The sequence below is a fragment of the Atractosteus spatula genome, chromosome 13 (assembly GCF_055471065.1).
Source record: "Atractosteus spatula isolate fAtrSpa1 chromosome 13, fAtrSpa1.hap1, whole genome shotgun sequence".
Taxonomy (NCBI): domain Eukaryota; kingdom Metazoa; phylum Chordata; class Actinopteri; order Semionotiformes; family Lepisosteidae; genus Atractosteus; species Atractosteus spatula.
Window position 1 is genome coordinate 42,576,377 of NC_142718.1, and position 18,798 is coordinate 42,595,174.

The following is an 18,798-nucleotide window of genomic DNA, read 5'->3' on the forward strand; positions in this document are numbered from 1 at the left end:
TGCTTGGGTACTCGTGTGATCTGAGTGACTGAGTTTCGGAATACAACTGTCGCGTGGTGCTCTGCGACCTCGAGGCACCCCGGAGTTTCTGAAAAAAAATTTTCTGCGATTTTCACGAAACCACTTTTCTTCAACTTGAATTGGGCTAAAAATCCATCCCTGAAAATACAAATTCTCTGAGTTGTGTGTAAATGCTGATCCTTACCCTACCTGGGGTGTCCACTGAGCATTTCCGTGAACTCTAGTTGAAGTTCTCTGGGGATGGGATTTTGACATATTACCCAAACCAAAACTAATGAGGGGGAAACAATCAAGACAACGGAGAGAAGCACTTACATTTGTATGAGTTTCAAGCATGCTTGGGTACTCGTGTGATCTGAGTGACTCAGTTTCGGAATACAACTGTCGCGTGGTGCTCCGCGACCTCCAGGCACCCCAGAGTTTCTGAAAAAAAATTTTCAGCGATTTTCACGAAACCACTTTTCTTCAACTTGAATTGGGCTAAAAATCCATCTCTGAAAATAAAAATTCTCTGAGTGGTGTGTAAATGTTGATCCTTACCCTACCTGGGGTGTCCACTGAGCATTTCCGTGAACTCTAGTTGAAGTTCTCTGGGGATGGGATTTTGACATATTACCCAAACCAAAAGGAATGAGTGGGAAACAATCAAGACAACGGAGAGAAGCACTTGCATTTGTATGAGTTTCAAGCCTGCTTGGGTACTCGTGTGATACGAGTGACTCAGTTTCGGAATACAACTGTCGCGTGGTGCTCCGCGACCTCCAGGCACCCCGGAGTTTCTGAAAAAAAATTTTCTGCGATTTTCCCGAAACCATTTTTCTTCAACTTGAATTGGGCTAAAAATCCATCCCTGAAAATAAAAATGCTCTGAGTGGTGTGTAAATGCTGATCCTTACCCTACCTGGGGTGTCCACTGAGCATTTCCGCGAACTCTAGTTGAAGTTCTCTGGGGATGGGATTTTGACATATTACCCAAACCAAAAGGAATGAATGGGAAACAATCAAGACAACGGATAGAAGCACTTGCATTTGAATGACTTTCAAGCATGCTTGGGTACTCGTGTGATCTGAGTGACTCAGTTTTGGAATACAAGTGTCGGGTGGTGCTCCGCGACCTCCAGGCACCCCGGAGATTCTGAAAAAAAATTTTCTGCGATTTTCACGAAACCACTTTTCTTCAACTTGAATTGGGCTAAAAATCCATTACTGAAAATAAAAATTCTCTGAGTGGTGTGTAAATGCTGATCCTTACCCTACCTGGGGTGTCCACTGAGCATTTCCGTGAACTCTAGTTGAAGTTCTCTGGGGATGGGATTTTGACATATTACCCAAACCAAAAGGAATGAGTGGGAAACAATCAAGACAACGGATAGAAGCACTTGCATTTGAATGAGTTTCAAGCATGCTTGGGTACTCGTGTGATCTGAGTGACTCAGTTTTGGAATACAACTGTCGCGTGGTGCTCCGCGACCTCCAGGCACCCCGGAGTTTCTGAAAAAAAATTTTCTGCAATTTTCACGAAACCACTTTTCTTCAACTTGAATTGGGCTAAAAATCCATCCCTGAAAATAAAAATTCTCTGAGTGGTGTGTAAATGCTGATCCTTACCCTACCTGGGGTGTCCACTGAGCATTTCCGCGAACTCTAGTTGAAGTTCTCTGGGCATGGGATTTTGACATATTACCCAAACCAAAAGGAATGAGTGGGAAACAATCAAGACAACGGATAGAAGCACTTGCATTTGAATGACTTTCAAGCATGCTTGGGTACTCGTGTGATCTGAGTGACTCAGTTTCGGAATACAAGTGTCGCGTGGTGCTCCGCGACCTCCAGGCACCCCGGAGTTTCTGAAAAAAAATTTTCTGCGATTTTCACGAAACCACTTTTCTTCAACTTGAATTGGGCTAAAAATCCATCCCTGAAAATAAAAATTCTCTGAGTGGTGTGTAAATGCTGATCCTTACCCTACCTGGGGTGTCCACTGAGCATTTCCGCTATCTCCAGTTGATGTTCTCTGGGGATGGGATTTTGACATATTACCCAAACCAAAAGGAATGAGTGGGAAACAATCAAGACAACGGATAGAAGCACTTGCATTTGAATAACTTTCAAGCATGGTTGGAAACTCGTGTGATCTGAGTGACTCAGTTTTGGAATACAACTGTCGCGTGGTGCTCCGCGACCTCCAGGCACCCCGGAGTTTCTGAAAAAAAATTTCTGCGATTTTCACGAAACCACTTTTCTTCAACTTGAATTGGGCTAAAAATCCATCCCTGAAAATAAAAATTCTCTGAGTGGTGTGTAAATGCTGATCCTTACCCTACCTGGGGTGTCCACTGAGCATTTCCGCTATCTCCAGTTGATGTTCTCGGGGGATGGGATTTTGACATATTACCCAAACCAAAAGGAATGAGTGGGAAACAATCAAGACAACGGATAGAAGCACTTGCATTTGAATGAGTTTCAAGCATGCTTGGGTACTCGTGTGATCTGAGTGACTCAGTTTTGGAATACAACTGTCGCGTGGTGCTCCGCGACCTCCAGGCACCTCGGAGTTTCTGAAAAAAAAATTTCTGCAATTTTCACGAAACCACTTTTCTTCAACTTGAATTGGGCTAAAAATCCATCCCTGAAAATAAAAATTCTCTGAGTGGTGTGTAAATGCTGATCCTTACCCTACCTGGGGTGTCCACTGAGTATTTCCGCGAACTCTAGTTGAAGTTCTCTGGGCATGGGATTTTGACATATTACCCAAACCAAAAGGAATGAGTGGGAAACAATCAAGACAACGGATAGAAGCACTTGCATTTGAATGACTTTCAAGCATGCTTGGGTACTCGTGTGATCTGAGTGACTCAGTTTTGGAATACAAGTGTCGCGTGGTGCTCCGCGACCTCCAGGCACCCCGGAGTTTCTGAAAAAAAATTTCCTGCGATTTTCACGAAACCACTTTTCTTCAACTTGAATTGGGCTAAAAATCCGTCCCTGAAAATAAAAATTCTCTGAGTGGTGTGTAAATGCTGATCCTTACCCTACCTGGGGTGTCCACTGAGCATTTCCGTGAACTCTAGTTGAAGTTCTCTGGGGATGGGATTTTGACATATTACCCAAACCAAAAGGAATGAGTGGGAAACAATCAAGACAACGGAGAGAAGCACTTGCATTTGTATGAGTTTCACGCATGCTTGGGTACTCGTGTGATATGAGTGACTCAGTTTCGGAATACAACTGTCGCGTGGTGCGCCGCAACCTCCAGGCACCCCGGAGTTTCTGAAAAAAAATTATCAGCGATTTTCACGAAACAACTTTTCTTCAACTTGAATTGGGCTAAGAATCCATCCCTGAAAATAAAAATTCTCTGAGTGGTGTGTAAATGCTGATCCTTACCCTACCTGGAGTGTCCACTGAGCATTTCCGCGAACTCTAGTTGAAGTTCTCTGGGGATGGGATTTTGACATATTACCCAAACCAAAAGGAATGAGTGGGAAACAATCAAGACAACGGATAGAAGCACTTGCATTTGAATGAGTTTCAAGCATGCTTGGGTACTCGTGTGATCTGAGTGACTCAGTTTTGGAATACAACTGTCGCGTGGTGCTCTGCGACCTCCAGGCACCCCGGAGTTTCTGAAAAAAAATTTTCTGCGATTTTCACGAAACCACTTTTCTTCAACTTGAATTGGGCTAAAAATCAATCCCTGAAAATAAAAATTCTCTGAGTTGTGTGTAAATGCTGATCCTTACCCTACCTGGGGTGTCCACTGAGCATTTCCGTGAACTCTAGTTGAAGTTCTCTGGGGATGGGATTTTGACATATTACCCAAACCAAAACTAATGAGGGGGAAACAATCAAGACAACGGAGAGAAGCACTTACATTTGTATGAGTTTCAAGCATACTTGGGTACTCGTGTGATCTGAGTGACTCAGTTTTGGAATACAACTGTCGCGTGGTGCTCCGCGACCTCCAGGCACCCCGGAGTTTCTGAAAAAAAATTTTCAGCGATTTTCACGAAACCACTTTTCTTCAACTTGAATTGGGCTAAAAATCCATCCCTGAAAATAAAAATTCTCTGAGTGGTGTGTAAATGCTCATCCTTACCATACCTGGAGTGTCCACTGAGCATTTCCGCGAACTCTAGTTGAAGTTCTCTGGGGATGGGATTTTGACATATTACCCAAACCAAAAGGAATGAGTGGGAAACAATCAAGACAACGGATAGAAGCACTTGCATTTGAATGAGTTTCAAGCATGCTTGGGTACTTGTGTGATCTGAGTGACTCAGTCTTGGAATACAAGTGTCTCGTGGTGCTCCGCGACCTCCAGGCGCCCCGGAGTTTCTGAAAAAAAATTTTCTGCGATTTTCACGAAACCACTTTTCTTCAACTTGAATTGGGCTAAAAATCCATCCCTGAAAATAAAAATTCTCTGAGTGGTGTGTAAATGCTGATCCTTACCCTACCTGGGGTGTCCACTGAGCATTTCCGCTATCTCCAGTTGATGTTCTCTGGGGATGGGATTTTGACATATTACCCAAACCAAAAGGAATGAGTGGGAAACAATCAAGACAACGGATAGAAGCACTTGCATTTGAATAACTTTCAAGCATGCTTGGAAACTCGTGTGATCTGAGTGACTCAGTTTTGGAATACAACTGTCGCGTGGTGCTCCGCGACCTCCAGGCACCCCGGAGTTTCTGAAAAAAAATTTTCTGCAATTTTCACGAAACCACTTTTCTTCAACTTGAATTGGGCTAAAAATCCATCCCTGAAAATAAAAATTCTCTGAGTGGTGTGTAAATGCTGATCCTTACCCTACCTGGGGTGTCCACTGAGCATTTCCGCGAACTCTAGTTGAAGTTCTCTGGGCATGGGATTTTGACATATTACCCAAACCAAAAGGAATGAGTGGGAAACAATCAAGACAACGGATAGAAGCACTTGCATTTGAATGACTTTCAAGCATGCTTGGGTACTCGTGTGATCTGAGTGACTCAGTTTTGGAATACAACTGTCGCGTGGTGCTCCGCGACCTCCAGGCACCCCGGAGTTTCTGAAAAAAAATTTTCTGCGATTTTCACGAAACCACTTTTCTTCAACTTGAATTGGGCTAAAAATCCATACCTGAAAATAAAAATTCTCTGAGTGGTGTGTAAATGCTGATCCTTACCCTACCTGGAGTGTCCACTGAGCATTTCAGCGAACTCTAGTTGAAGTTCTCTGGGGTTGGGATTTTGACATATTACCCAAACCAAAAGGAATGAGTGGGAAACAATCAAGACAACGGATAGAAGCACTTGCATTTGAATAACTTTCAAGCATGCTTGGGTACTCGTGTGATCTGAGTGACTGAGTTTCGGAATACAACTGTCGCGTGGTGCTCTGCGACCTCGAGGCACCCCGGAGTTTCTGAAAAAAAATTTTCTGCGATTTTCACGAAACCACTTTTCTTCAACTTGAATTGGGCTAAAAATCCATCCCTGAAAATAAAAATTCTCTGAGTTGTGTGTAAATGCTGATCCTTACCCTACCTGGGGTGTCCACTGAGCATTTCCGTGAACTCTAGTTGAAGTTCTCTGGGGATGGGATTTTGACATATTACCCAAACCAAAACTAATGAGGGGGAAACAATCAAGACAACGGAGAGAAGCACTTACATTTGTATGATTTCAAGCATGCTTGGGTACTCGTGTGATCTGAGTGACTCAGTTTCGGAATATAACTGTCGCGTGGTGCTCCGCGACCTCCAGGCACCCCGGAGTTTCTGAAAAAAAATTTTCAGCGATTTTCACGAAACCACTTTTCTTCAACTTGAATTGGGCTAAAAATCCATCCCTGAAAATAAAAATTCTCTGAGTGGTGTGTAAATGCTCATCCTTACCCTACCTGGAGTGTCCACTGAGCATTTCCGCGAACTCTAGTTGAAGTTCTCTGGGGATGGGATTTTGACATATTACCCAAACCAAAAGGAATGAGTGGGAAACAATCAAGACAACGGATAGAAGCACTTGCATTTGAATGAGTTTCAAGCATGCTTGGGTACTTGTGTGATCTGAGTGACTCAGTTTTGGAATACAAGTGTCTCGTGGTGCTCCGCGACCTCCAGGCGCCCCGGAGTTTCTGAAAAAAAATTTTCTGCGATTTTCACGAAACCACTTTTCTTCAACTTGAATTGGGCTAAAAATCCATCCCTGAAAATAAAAATTCTCTGAGTGGTGTGTAAATGCTGATCCTTACCCTACCTGGGGTGTCCACTGAGCATTTCCGTGAACTCTAGTTGAAGTTCTCTGGGGATGGGATTTTGACATATTACCCAAACCAAAAGGAATGAGTGGGAAACAATCAAGACAACGGAGAGAAGCACTTGCATTTGTATGAGTTTCAAGCATGCTTGGGTACTCGTGTGATATGAGTGACTCAGTTTCGGAATACAACTGTCGCGTGGTGCGCCGCAACCTCCAGGCACCCCGGAGTTTCTGAAAAAAAATTTTCAGCGATTTTCACGAAACAACTTTTCTTCAACTTGAATTGGGCTAAGAATCCATCCCTGAAAATAAAAATTCTCTGAGTGGTGTGTAAATGCTGATCCTTACCCTACCTGGGGTGTCCACTGAGCATTTCCGCGAACTCTAGTTGAAGTTCTCTGGGCATGGGATTTTGACATATTACCCAAACCAAAAGGAATGAGTGGGAAACAATCAAGACAACGGAGAGAAGCACTTGCATTTGAATGACTTTCAAGCATGCTTGGGTACTCGTGTGATCTGAGTGACTCAGTTTCGGAATACAACTGTCGCGTGGTGCTCCGCGACCTCCAGGCACCCCGGAGTTTCTGAAAAAACAATTTCTGCGATTTTCACGAAACCACTTTTCTTCAACTTGAATTGGGCTAAAAATCCATCCCTGAAAATAAAAATTCTCTGAGTGGTGTGCAAATGCTGATCCTTACCCTACCTGGGGTGTCCACTGAGCATTTCCGCTATCTCCAGTTGAAGTTCTCTGGGGATGGGATTTTGACATATTACCCAAACCAAAAGGAATGAGTGGGAAACAATCAAGACAACGGATAGAAGCACTTGCATTTGAATGAGTTTCAAGCATGCTTGGGTACTCGTGTGATCTGAGTGACTCAGTTTTGGAATACAACTGTCGCGTGGTGCTCCGCGACCTCCAGGCACCCCGGAGTTTCTGAAAAAAAAATTTCTGCAATTTTCACGAAACCACTTTTCTTCAACTTGAATTGGGCTAAAAATCCATCCCTGAAAATAAAAATTCTCTGAGTGGTGTGTAAATGCTGATCCTTACCCTACCTGGGGTGTCCACTGAGCATTTCCGCGAACTCTAGTTGAAGTTCTCTGGGCATGGGATTTTGACATATTACCCAAACCAAAAGGAATGAGTGGGAAACAATCAAGACAACGGATAGAAGCACTTGCATTTGAATGAGTTTCAAGCATGCTTGGGTACTCCTGTGATCTGAGTGACTCAGTTTTGGAATACAAGTGTCGCGTGGTGCTCCGCGACCTCCAGGCACACCAGAGTTTCTGAAAAAAAATTTCCTTCGATTTTCACGAAACCACTTTTCTTCAACTTGAATTGGGCTAAAAATCCATCCCTGAAAATAAAAATTCTCTGAGTGGTGTGTAAATGCTGATCCTTACCCTACCTGGGGTGTCCACTGAGCATTTCCGTGAACTCTAGTTGAAGTTCTCTGGGGATGGGATTTTGACATATTACCCAAACCAAAAGGAATGAGTGGGAAACAATCAAGAGAACGGATAGAAGCACTTGCATTTGAATGACTTTCAAGCATTCTTGGGTACTCGTGTGATCTGAGTGACTCAGTTTTGGAATACAAGTGTCGCGTGGTGCTCCGCGACCTCCAGGCACCCCGAAGTTTCTGAAAAAAAATTTTCTGCGATTTTCACAAAAACAATTTTCTTCAACTTGAATTGGGCTAAAAATCCATCCCTGAAAATAAAAATTCTCTGAGTGGTGTGTAAATGCTCATCCTTACCCTACCTGGGGTGTCCACTGAGCATTTCCGCTATCTCCAGTTGATGTTCTCTGGGGCTGGGATTTTGACATATTACCCAAACCAAAAGGAATGAGTGGGAAACAATCAAGACAACGGATAGAAGCACTTGCATTTGAATGACTTTCAAGCATGCTTGGGTACTCGTGTGATCTGAGTGACTCAGTTTTGGAATACAAGTGTCGCGTGGTGCTCCGCGACCTCCAGGCACCCCGGAGTTTCTGAAAAAAAATTTCCTGCGATTTTCACGAAACCACTTTTTTTCAACTTGAATTGGGCAAAAAATCCATCACTGAAAATGAAAATTCTCCGAGTGGTGTGTAAATGCTGATCCTTACCCTACCTGGGGTGTCCACTGAGCATTTCCGTGAACTCTAGTTGAAGTTCTCTGGGGATGGGATTTTGACATATTACCCAAACCAAAAGGAATGAGTGGGAAACAATCAAGACAACGGAGAGAAGCACTTGCATTTGTATGAGTTTCAAGCATGCTTGGGTACTCGTGTGATATGAGTGACTCAGTTTCGGAATACAACTGTCGCGTGGTGCTCCGCGACCTCCAGGCACCCCGGAGTTTCTGAAAAAAAATTTTCTGCGATTTTCACGAAACCACTTTTCTTCAACTTGAATTGGGCTAAAAATCCATCCCTGAAAATAACAATTCTCTGAGTGGTGTGTAAATGCTGATCCTTACCCTACCTGGGGTGTCCACTGAGCATTTCCGCGAACTCTAGTTGAAGTTCTCAGGGCATGGGATTTTGACATATTACCCAAACCAAAAGGAATGAGTGGGAAACAATCAAGACAACGGATAGAAGCACTTGCATTTGAATGAGTTTCAAGCATGCTTGGGTACTCTTGTGATCTGAGTGACTTAGTTTCGGAATACAACTGTCACGTGGTGCTCCGCAACCTCCAGGCACACCGGAGTTTCTGAAAAAAAATGTTCTGCGATTTTCACGAAACCACTTTTCATCAACTTGAATTGGGCTAAAAATCCATCCCTGAAAATAAAAATTCTCTGAGTGGTGTGTAAATGCTGATCCTTACCCTACCTGGGGTGTCCACTGAGCATTTCCGCGAACTCTAGTTGAAGTTCTCTGTGCATGGGATTTTGACATATTACCCAAACCAAAAGGAATGAGTGGGAAACAATCAAGACAACGGATAGAAGTACTTGCATTTGAATGAGTTTCAAGCATGCTTGGGTACTCTTGTGATCTGAGTGACTCAGTTTCGGAATACAACTGTCACGTGGTGCTCCGCAACCTCCAGGCACCCCGGAGTTTCTGAAAAAAAATTTTCTGCAATTTTCACGAAACCACTTTTCTTCAACTTGAATTGGGCTAAAAATCCATCCCTGAAAATAAAAATTCTCTGAGTGGTGTGTAAATGCTGATCCTTACCCTACCTGGGGTGTCCACTGAGCATTTCCGCGAACTCTAGTTGAAGTTCTCTGGGCATGGGATTTTGACATATTACCCAAACCAAAAGGAATGAGTGGGAAACAATCAAGACAACGGATAGAAGCACTTGCATTTGAATGACTTTCAAGCATGCTTGGGTACTCGTGTGATCTGAGTGACTCAGTTTTGGAATACAAGTGTCGCGTGGTGCTCCGCGACCTCCAGGCACCCCGGAGTTTCTGAAAAAAAATTTCCTGCGATTTTCACGAAACCACTTTTTTTCATCTTGAATTGGGCTAAAAATCCATCACTGAAAATAAAAATTCTCCGAGTGGTGTGTAAATGCTGATCCTTACCCTACCTGGGGTGTCCACTGAGCATTTCCGTGAACTCTAGTTGAAGTTCTCTGGGGATGGGATTTTGACATATTACCCAAACCAAACGGAATGAGTGGGAAACAATCAAGACAACGGAGAGAAGCACTTGCATTTGTATGAGTTTCAAGCATGCTTGGGTACTCGTGTGATATGAGTGACTCAGTTTCGGAATACAACTGTCGCGTGGTGCGCCGCAACCTCCAGGCACCCCGGATTTTATGAAAAAAAATTTTCAGCGATTTTCACGAAACAACTTTTCTTCAACTTGAATTGGGCTAAGAATCCATCCCTGAAAATAAAAATTCTCTGAGTGGTGTGTAAATGCTGATCCTTACCCTACCTGGGGTGTCCACTGAGCATTTCCGCGAACTCTAGTTGAAGTTCTCAGGGCATGGGATTTTGACATATTACCCAAACCAAAAGGAATGAGTGGGAAACAATCAAGACAACGGATAGAAGCACTTGCATTTGAATGACTTTCAAGCATGCTTGGGTACTCGTGTGATCTGAGTGACTCAGTTTCGGAATACAACTGTCACGTGGTGCTCCGCAACCTCCAGGCACACCAGAGTTTCTGAAAAAAAATTTTCTGCAATTTTCACGAAACCACTTTTCATCAACTTGAATTGGGCTAAAAATCCATCCCTGAAAATAAAAATTCTCTGAGTGGTGTGTAAATGCTGATCCTTACCCTACCTGGGGTGTCCACTGAGCATTTCCGCGAACTCTAGTTGAAGTTCTCAGGGCATGGGATTTTGACATATTACCCAAACCAAAAGGAATGAGTGGGAAACAATCAAGACAACGGATAGAAGCACTTGCATTTGAATGAGTTTCAAGCATGCTTGGGTACTCTTGTGATCTGAGTGACTTAGTTTCGGAATACAACTGTCACGTGGTGCTCCGCAACCTCCAGGCACACCGGAGTTTCTGAAAAAAAATGTTCTGCGATTTTCACGAAACCACTTTTCATCAACTTGAATTGGGCTAAAAATCCATCCCTGAAAATAAAAATTCTCTGAGTGGTGTGTAAATGCTGATCCTTACCCTACCTGGGGTGTCCACTGAGCATTTCCGCGAACTCTAGTTGAAGTTCTCTGGGCATGGGATTTTGACATATTACCCAAACCAAAAGGAATGAGTGGGAAACAATCAAGACAACGGATAGAAGTACTTGCATTTGAATGAGTTTCAAGCATGCTTGGGTACTCTTGTGATCTGAGTGACTCAGTTTCGGAATACAACTGTCACGTGGTGCTCCGCAACCTCCAGGCACCCCGGAGTTTCTGAAAAAAAATTTTCAGCGATTTTCACGAAACCACTTTTCTTCAACTTGAATTGGGCTAAAAATCCATCTCTGAAAATAAAAATTCTCTGAGTGGTATGTTAATGCTGATCCTTACCCTACCTGGGGTGACCACTGAGCATTTCCGCTATCTCCAGTTGAAGTTCTCTGGGGATGGGATTTTGACATATTACCCAAACCAAAAGGAATGAGTGGGAAACAATCAAGACAACGGATAGAAGCACTTGCATTTGTATGAGTTTCAAGCATGCTTGGGTACTCGTGTGATCTGAGTGACTCAGTTTCGGAATACAACTGTCGCGTGGTGCTCCGCGACCTCCAGGCACCCCGGAGTTTCTGAAAAATATTTTCTGCGATTTTCACGAAACCACTTTTCTTCAACTTCAATTGGGCTAAAAATCCATCCCTGAAAATAAAAATTCTCTGAGTGGTGTGTAAATGCTGATCCTTACCCTACCTGGGGTGTCCACTGAGCATTTCCGCGAACTCTAGTTGAAGTTCTCTGGGCATGGGTTTTTGACATATTACCCAAACCAAAAGGAATGAGTGGGAAACAATCAAGACAACGGATAGAAGCACTTGCATTTGAATGACTTTCAAGCATGCTTGGGTACTCGTGTGATCTGAGTGACTCAGTCTTGGAATACAAGTGTCGCGTGGTGCTCCGCGACCTCCAGGCACCCCGGAGTTTCTGAAAAAAAATTTTCTGAGTTTTTCACGAAACCACTTTTCTTCAACTTGAATTGGGCTAAAAATCCATCCCTGAAAATAAAAATTCTCTGAGTGATGTGTAACTGCTGATCCTTACCCTACCTGGGGTGTCCACTGAGCATTTCCGCGAACTCTAGTTGAAGTTCTCTGGGCATGGGATTTTGACATATTACCCAAACCAAAAGGAATGAGTGGGAAACAATCAAGACATCTGATAGAAGCACTTGCATTTGAATGAGTTTAAAGCATGCTTGGGTACTCTTGTGATCTGAGTGACTCAGTTTCGGAATACAACTGTCGCGTGGTGCTCCGCAACCTCCAGGCACCCCGGAGTTTCTGAAAAAAAATTTTCAGCGATTTTCACGAAACCACTTTTCTTCAACTTGAATTGGGCTAAAAATCCATCCCTGAAAATAAAAATTCTCTGAGTGGTATGTTAATGCTGATCCTTACCCTACCTGGGGTGACCACTGAGCATTTCCGCTATCTCCAGTTGAAGTTCTCTGGGGATGGGATTTTGACATATTACCCAAACCAAAAGGAATGAGTGGGAAACAATCAAGACAACGGATAGAAGCACTTGCATTTGTATGAGTTTCAAGCATGCTTGGGTACTCGTGTGATCTGAGTGACTCAGTTTCGGAATTCAACTGTCGCGTGGTGCTCCGCGACCTCCAGGCACCCCGGAGTTTCTGAAAAATATTTTCTGCGATTTTCACGAAACCACTTTTCTTCAACTTCAATTGGGCTAAAAATCCATCCCTGAAAATAAAAATTCTCTGAGTGGTGTGTAAATGCTGATCCTTACCCTACCTGGGGTGTCCACTGAGCATTTCCGCGAACTCTAGTTGAAGTTCTCTGGGCATGGGTTTTTGACATATTACCCAAACCAAAAGGAATGAGTGGGAAACAATCAAGACAACGGATAGAAGCACTTGCATTTGAATGACTTTCAAGCATGCTTGGGTACTCGTGTGATCTGAGTGACTCAGTCTTGGAATACAAGTGTCGCGTGGTGCTCCGCAACCTCCAGGCACCCCGGAGTTTCTGAAAAAAAATTTTCTGAGTTTTTCACGAAACCACTTTTCTTCAACTTGAATTGGGCTAAAAATCCATCCCTGAAAATAAAAATTCTCTGAGTGATGTGTAACTGCTGATCCTTACCCTACCTGGGGTGTCCACTGAGCATTTCCGCGAACTCTAGTTGAAGTTCTCTGGGCATGGGATTTTGACATATTACCCAAACCAAAAGGAATGAGTGGGAAACAATCAAGACATCTGATAGAAGCACTTGCGTTTGAATGAGTTTAAAGCATGCTTGGGTACTCTTGTGATCTGAGTGACTCAGTTTCGGAATACAACTGTCGCGTGGTGCTCCGCGACCTCCAGGCACCCCGGAGTTTCTGAAAAAAAATTTCCTGCGATTTTCACGAAACCACTTTTTTTCAACTTGAATTGGGCTAAAAATCCATCACTGAAAATAAAAATTCTCCGAGTGGTGTGTAAATGCTGATCCTTACCCTACCTGGGGTGTCCACTGAGCATTTCCGTGAACTCTAGTTGAAGTTCTCTGGGGATGGGATTTTGACATATTACCCAAACCAAAAGGAATGAGTGGGAAACAATCAAGACAACGGAGAGAAGCACTTGCATTTGTATGAGTTTCAAGCATGCTTGGGTACTCGTGTGATCTGAGTGACTCAGTTTCGGAATACAACTGTCGCGTGGTGCTCCGCGACCTCCAGGCACCCCGGAGTTTCTGAAAAAAAATTTTCTGCGATTTTCACGAAACCACTTTTCTTCAACTTGAATTGGGCTAAAAATCCATCCCTGAAAATAAAAATTCTCTGAGTGGTGTGTAAATGCTGATCCTTACCCTACCTGGGGTGTCCACTGAGCATTTCCGCGATTTCTAGTTTAAGTTCTCTGAGGATGGGATTTTGACATATTACCCAAACCAAAACGAATGAGTGGGAAACAATCAAGACAATGGATAGAAGCACTTGCATTTGAATGAGTTTCAAGCATGCTTGGGTACTCTTGTGATCTGAGTGACTCAGTTTCGGAATACAACTGTCATGTGGTTCTCCGCAACCTCCAGGAACACCGGAGTTTCTGAAAAAAAATTTTCTGCAATTTTCACGAAACCACTTTTCATCAACTTGAATTGGGCTAAAAATCCATCCCTGAAAATAAAAATTCTCTGAGTGGTGTGTAAATGCTGATCCTTACCCTAACTGGGGTGTCCACTGAGCATTTCCGCGAACTCTAGTTGAAGTTCTCAGGGCATGGGATTTTGACATATTACCCAAACCAAAAGGAATGAGTGGGAAACAATCAAGACAACGGATAGAAGCACTTGCATTTGAATGAGTTTCAAGCATGCTTGGGTACTCTTGTGATCTGAGTGACTTAGTTTCGGAATACAACTGTCACGTGGTGCTCCGCAACCTCCAGGCACCCCGGAGTTTCTGAAAAAAAATTTTCAGCGATTTTCACGAAACCACTTTTCTTCAACTTGAATTGGGCTAAAAATCCATCCCTGAAAATAAAAATTCTCTGAGTGATGTGTAACTGCTGATCCTTACCCTACCTGGGGTGTCCACTGAGCATTTCCGCGAACTCTAGTTGAAGTTCTCTGGGCATGGGATTTTGACATATTACCCAAACCAAAAGGAATGAGTGGGAAACAATCAAGACATCTGATAGAAGCACTTGCGTTTGAATGAGTTTAAAGCATGCTTGGGTACTCTTGTGATCTGAGTGACTCAGTTTCGGAATACAACTGTCGCGTGGTGCTCCGCGACCTCCAGGCACCCCGGAGTTTCTGAAAAAAAATTTCCTGCGATTTTCACGAAACCACTTTTTTTCAACTTGAATTGGGCTAAAAATCCATCACTGAAAATAAAAATTCTCCGAGTGGTGTGTAAATGCTGATCCTTACCCTACCTGGGGTGTCCACTGAGCATTTCCGTGAACTCTAGTTGAAGTTCTCTGGGGATGGGATTTTGACATATTACCCAAACCAAAAGGAATGAGTGGGAAACAATCAAGACAACGGAGAGAAGCACTTGCATTTGTATGAGTTTCAAGCATGCTTGGGTACTCGTGTGATCTGAGTGACTCAGTTTCGGAATACAACTGTCGCGTGGTGCTCCGCGACCTCCAGGCACCCCGGAGTTTCTGAAAAAAAATTTTCTGCGATTTTCACGAAACCACTTTTCTTCAACTTGAATTGGGCTAAAAATCCATCCCTGAAAATAAAAATTCTCTGAGTGGTGTGTAAATGCTGATCCTTACCCTACCTGGGGTGTCCACTGAGCATTTCCGCTATCTCCAGTTGATGTTCTCTGGGGATGGGATTTTGACATATTACCCAAACCAAAAGGAATGAGTGGGAAACAATCAAGACAACGGATAGAAGCACTTGCATTTGAATAACTTTCAAGCATGGTTGGAAACTCGTGTGATCTGAGTGACTCAGTTTTGGAATACAACTGTCGCGTGGTGCTCCGCGACCTCCAGGCACCCCGGAGTTTCTGAAAAAAAATTTCTGCGATTTTCACGAAACCACTTTTCTTCAACTTGAATTGGGCTAAAAATCCATCCCTGAAAATAAAAATTCTCTGAGTGGTGTGTAAATGCTGATCCTTACCCTACCTGGGGTGTCCACTGAGCATTTCCGCTATCTCCAGTTGATGTTCTCGGGGGATGGGATTTTGACATATTACCCAAACCAAAAGGAATGAGTGGGAAACAATCAAGACAACGGATAGAAGCACTTGCATTTGAATGAGTTTCAAGCATGCTTGGGTACTCGTGTGATCTGAGTGACTCAGTTTTGGAATACAACTGTCGCGTGGTGCTCCGCGACCTCCAGGCACCTCGGAGTTTCTGAAAAAAAAATTTCTGCAATTTTCACGAAACCACTTTTCTTCAACTTGAATTGGGCTAAAAATCCATCCCTGAAAATAAAAATTCTCTGAGTGGTGTGTAAATGCTGATCCTTACCCTACCTGGGGTGTCCACTGAGTATTTCCGCGAACTCTAGTTGAAGTTCTCTGGGCATGGGATTTTGACATATTACCCAAACCAAAAGGAATGAGTGGGAAACAATCAAGACAACGGATAGAAGCACTTGCATTTGAATGACTTTCAAGCATGCTTGGGTACTCGTGTGATCTGAGTGACTCAGTTTTGGAATACAAGTGTCGCGTGGTGCTCCGCGACCTCCAGGCACCCCGGAGTTTCTGAAAAAAAATTTCCTGCGATTTTCACGAAACCACTTTTCTTCAACTTGAATTGGGCTAAAAATCCATCCCTGAAAATAAAAATTCTCTGAGTGGTGTGTAAATGCTGATCCTTACCCTACCTGGGGTGTCCACTGAGCATTTCCGTGAACTCTAGTTGAAGTTCTCTGGGGATGGGATTTTGACATATTACCCAAACCAAAAGGAATGAGTGGGAAACAATCAAGACAACGGAGAGAAGCACTTGCATTTGTATGAGTTTCACGCATGCTTGGGTACTCGTGTGATATGAGTGACTCAGTTTCGGAATACAACTGTCGCGTGGTGCGCCGCAACCTCCAGGCACCCCGGAGTTTCTGAAAAAAAATTATCAGCGATTTTCACGAAACAACTTTTCTTCAACTTGAATTGGGCTAAGAATCCATCCCTGAAAATAAAAATTCTCTGAGTGGTGTGTAAATGCTGATCCTTACCCTACCTGGAGTGTCCACTGAGCATTTCCGCGAACTCTAGTTGAAGTTCTCTGGGGATGGGATTTTGACATATTACCCAAACCAAAAGGAATGAGTGGGAAACAATCAAGACAACGGATAGAAGCACTTGCATTTGAATGAGTTTCAAGCATGCTTGGGTACTCGTGTGATCTGAGTGACTCAGTTTTGGAATACAACTGTCGCGTGGTGCTCTGCGACCTCCAGGCACCCCGGAGTTTCTGAAAAAAAATTTTCTGCGATTTTCACGAAACCACTTTTCTTCAACTTGAATTGGGCTAAAAATCCATCCCTGAAAATAAAAATTCTCTGAGTTGTGTGTAAATGCTGATCCTTACCCTACCTGGGGTGTCCACTGAGCATTTCCGTGAACTCTAGTTGAAGTTCTCTGGGGATGGGATTTTGACATATTACCCAAACCAAAACTAATGAGGGGGAAACAATCAAGACAACGGAGAGAAGCACTTACATTTGTATGAGTTTCAAGCATACTTGGGTACTCGTGTGATCTGAGTGACTCAGTTTTGGAATACAACTGTCGCGTGGTGCTCCGCGACCTCCAGGCACCCCGGAGTTTCTGAAAAAAAATTTTCAGCGATTTTCACGAAACCACTTTTCTTCAACTTGAATTGGGCTAAAAATCCATCCCTGAAAATAAAAATTCTCTGAGTGGTGTGTAAATGCTCATCCTTACCCTACCTGGAGTGTCCACTGAGCATTTCCGCGAACTCTAGTTGAAGTTCTCTGGGGATGGGATTTTGACATATTACCCAAACCAAAAGGAATGAGTGGGAAACAATCAAGACAACGGATAGAAGCACTTGCATTTGAATGAGTTTCAAGCATGCTTGGGTACTTGTGTGATCTGAGTGACTCAGTCTTGGAATACAAGTGTCTCGTGGTGCTCCGCGACCTCCAGGCGCCCCGGAGTTTCTGAAAAAAAATTTTCTGCGATTTTCACGAAACCACTTTTCTTCAACTTGAATTGGGCTAAAAATCCATCCCTGAAAATAAAAATTCTCTGAGTGGTGTGTAAATGCTGATCCTTACCCTACCTGGGGTGTCCACTGAGCATTTCCGCTATCTCCAGTTGATGTTCTCTGGGGATGGGATTTTGACATATTACCCAAACCAAAAGGAATGAGTGGGAAACAATCAAGACAACGGATAGAAGCACTTGCATTTGAATAACTTTCAAGCATGCTAGGAAACTCGTGTGATCTGAGTGACTCAGTTTTGGAATACAACTGTCGCGTGGTGCTCCGCGACCTCCAGGCACCCCGGAGTTTCTGAAAAAAAATTTCTGCGATTTTCACGAAACCACTTTTCTTCAACTTGAATTGGGCTAAAAATCCATCCCTGAAAATAAAAATTCTCTGATTGGTGTGTAAATGCTGATCCTTACCCTACCTGGGGTGTCCACTGAGCATTTCCGCGAACTCTAGTTGAAGTTCTCTGGGGATGGGATTTTGACATATTACCCAAACCAAAAGGAATGAGTGGGAAACAATCAAGACAACGGATAGAAGCACTTGCATTTGAATGACTTTCAAGCATGCTTGGGTACTCGTGTGATCTGAGTGACTCAGTTTTGGAATACAACTGTCGCGTGGTGCTCCGTGACCTCCAGGCACCTCGGAGTTTCTGAAAAAAAAATTTCTGCAATTTTCACGAAACCACTTTTCATCAACTTGAATTGGGCTAAAAATCCATCCCTGAAAATAAAAATTCTCTGAGTGGTGTGTAAATGCTGATCCTTACCCTACCTGGGGTGTCCACTGAGCATTTCCGCGAACTCTAGTTGAAGTTCTCTGGGCATGGGATTTTGACATATTACCCAAACCAAAAGGAATGAGTGGGAAACAATCAAGACAACGGATAGAAGCACTTGCATTTGAATGACTTTCAAGCATGCTTGGGTACTCGTGTGATCTGAGTGACTCAGTTTTGGAATACAAGTGTCGCGTGGTGCTCCGCGACCTCCAGGCACCCCGGAGTTTCTGAAAAAAAATTTCCTGCGATTTTCACGAAACCACTTTTCTTCAACTTGAATTGGGCTAAAAATCCATCCCTGAAAATAAAAATTCTCTGAGTGGTGTGTAAATGCTGATCCTTACCCTACCTGGGGTGTCCACTGAGCATTTCCGTGAACTCTAGTTGAAGTTCTCTGGGGATGGGATTTTGACATATTACCCAAACCAAAA